The sequence below is a fragment of the Oryza sativa genome, chromosome 8 (genome assembly GCF_034140825.1).
Source record: "Oryza sativa Japonica Group chromosome 8, ASM3414082v1".
Lineage (NCBI taxonomy): Eukaryota > Viridiplantae > Streptophyta > Magnoliopsida > Poales > Poaceae > Oryza > Oryza sativa.
This window is the reverse complement of record NC_089042.1, coordinates 9799540-9802385: the sequence shown is the minus strand read 5'-3', so window position 1 is coordinate 9802385 and position 2846 is coordinate 9799540. Positions and strand designations below refer to the sequence as shown.

At 50.5% G+C, this 2846-nt stretch overlaps 1 long non-coding RNA gene across 1 annotated transcript; it reads left to right on the top strand.

Annotated features, from left to right (window-relative positions):
• Positions 1–802: 802 nt before the first annotated feature.
• On the top strand, positions 803–2588 carry LOC136351340 (uncharacterized). The gene is made up of 2 exons (XR_010734355.1): positions 803–930; positions 2280–2588. It is a non-coding gene; the product is annotated as an uncharacterized lncRNA (long non-coding RNA).
• The last annotated feature ends 258 nt before the right edge of the window (positions 2589–2846 follow it).

The following is a 2846-nucleotide window of genomic DNA, read 5'->3' as shown; positions in this document are numbered from 1 at the left end:
GCCGACCCCTCCTCCCAGGAATCCGGCCGAGCAGCTAGCCGCCTACCTTCCGATTCCCCGCGTCTAGACCGCCAGCTCGCCACTGCGTTGCTCGCCTATAAAAGGAGCCCGAGCTCTCCCAAATTCCCCACACCATTCCCATCTCTCTCTCCTCTTTCTCTCCCTCGTTTTGCTCTCTGTACCGCCACCTATAGCCGTTGTGCCGCGCCTTCTAGCGCCGCCGTCACCGGCGGTGCCTCGCTGGAGCACCGCCCGAGGTCGCCACCGCCTCTCCTGGCCGCCGGCCGCGGAGCCGCGCCCCGCTGCCGCGGCACCTTGCCGCCTCAAGCCGAGCAAAGCGAGAGCAGGAAGACGAAGCCGAGCCTCGCCTCCCGGCGCCGCCGTCGCCGCCGGAGCCCCACCGGAGTCCGCCGCCACCTCCCTCGGCCGCTGGTCGCCTCGCCGCGCCCCATCGCCGCGGTGCGTCGCCATCCCAGGGCCGAGCCGTGCAAGCAAGCGACAGGAGGAGGAAGAAGACCTCCTGAGCTGCTGCCAAGCCGGCCCCACCTCCCTTTCCTCTCTCAAGCCACTGACAAGCCGGGCCCGCGCCTTCTTTCCTCCATTGGCCGCTGACAGGTGGGCCCCCCTCTTTGCTGTTACTCTAGCGGAATATTCCAACGGAATATTCCCTTGCCGCCCAATAAATGAAATTCCAGAAAAATCCCTTTACCTTTGAAAATTCATAGAAAATCAACCGTAACTCCGATTGACCCCGTTCAAGTTCCTAAATTTTTCTAAAATTGAGATCTACACAGTGGCACTATTGTTTCTCTGGTTTGAGCTTGTTTTATTGCCTTTTGTTTTTTTGAGCTTTGTTTTCGCGTTAAGAGCCCGAGTTCGAAGAAGCCCCGGACGCCGCTTTCGAAGGAGAAGACCCCAACCCTGTGCAAGGCAAGCCTCTTTGATCACATTGCCCTATATTTGCAAAGATATGTTGTTTGAAAAGTGCATTGCTTAGTTCACACGATTAACATGTTAGGCCTCGGATTGTTTATACGTCCGACGGACCAACCTAGTAGTCGCACTTATATTACATAGGTTGATGTTTCCATACCTTTGATAGCTCCACAAATGTTTGCGCCGGTATCGTTACACGATTACCGAGGTAGTTTCGCTTAGCCATGCTTACGTTGTTGCCGTGTGGGAAACTTGGGTTATTCCAAATACATGTTTAAAAATCCGGTACGTTGTACCGAGGAGTTGTGAAATAAAATGTGTTGTGAAAGTGGTGATGATGCGGAGTCATGCCTTTGTGGTTTGGCTACGTATTATCGTTAAGGACCGATTACTTTGGGAAATCCATCCGAACACGTTACAGTGCGACCACACGGGTATTATGGGATGCCTCTGGCTAAGTAAATTGTTATCACATGGGAGTTGGTGTGCCAATGGTTGTGGAATGCCGAGGATGAGGAGACGAAGTGTTACACATTTATTGCCCATCATGGGTGTCTTTTTGCCTCTATTGTGGCGTGGTACCAGTAGGAGTAGGAGGCATCCTCGGTATTTCCTGAGTGGATGACGGCTGTTATTGCCTGATACTCGGCTATGGATCTTAGCCCAACTAGGTGGCATGCGATTTTCATGGGTTAGCTTTGGAAAGGCCTTATCACGAACTTCCGGTACCGGCCAGTACCGGTGTAAGTTTCGTGTCGTGTGGGTAAAGCGTGCAACCTCTGCAGAGATTAATGAACTGTTCGAACAGCCGTGCCCACGGTCAAGGGCGAGTGTAAAGTGTTTCTCATAGCGTAGATTTGTTTGACAAAGGTTTGTGGAAAAGTGGTTACTGAAAAAGGAGCGTTACCAGAGTCCGCCTGTGTGGCAGACGGCTAACCTGGGTGGTTAGGAACGGGTCTGTGTGACCTGGGGTGTCGTCCGACACTGAGGTGTTGTTAGGGCCATGATGATGGCGATGTTGTGCTGGGATAACCAGGTGTTTTGTGTGGATTAGTGTTGTTGTGGAAAGTGAGAAGGAACCAAGAGGAAACAAAATATTTGTTGTTCGTTAACCGTGACAAGTTGTTGCAAAACAACTTGTGGAATGGGTCGAGGCGTGAGCCTCCTCCCGACAACTAAAACTTGACTCACTCACTAGGAGTTTTGTGAAATAAATCATTTTGCCAGAAAGGCAGCTTTCGCAAATAAAACCGTAGCCTCCTTGTTAAACCGACATGTCATCCTTTTCCCCGGCTTGCTGAGTACGTTAAAGTACTCACCCTTGCCCTTATAATAATATATAGAGTTTGAAGATGAAGATGTCGACCCGACCGCCGAGGAGTATCTCCAGGAGCAAGCCGAGTATGAAGACTTCTAGAAGTTTCGTGCCTAGCCCCAAGCCTCGCCTGTGGGATAAGTTAGATGCCTAGGTTCTTCCCTAGTGCATGGTTGCTTAGTCGCTTAGTGCTCCGCGCTGTTCGCTTCTGCGCCGTCGCTTTTATGGTTTTCTGTAATGTTGTGTTGCTCATCTATGGGCCTGTCCATGATAGCAACTTATGTAAGGACTACTACCCAGTGATGTAATAAAGCAGTTTACTTTGATTCCACATTTATTCTGTGTGTACCAGCTAGTATATCCTGGGACTGGTACTATATCACAGGTAATGCATAACACCCCGGTGTGATTTAGCTGTGTTAATGGCTAATGAATGTCGGGGCGTTACAGAAGGACCGTTCCAGATTCATAAGGTTGTTTCTAAGGGAGCATATATGTTGCAAGGGCTTGATGGTGAAGTTTATGGACGAACGCTTAATGGTAAATACTTGAAGAAATATTATCCGAGTATTTGGATTAATTCATGATCGGCTCC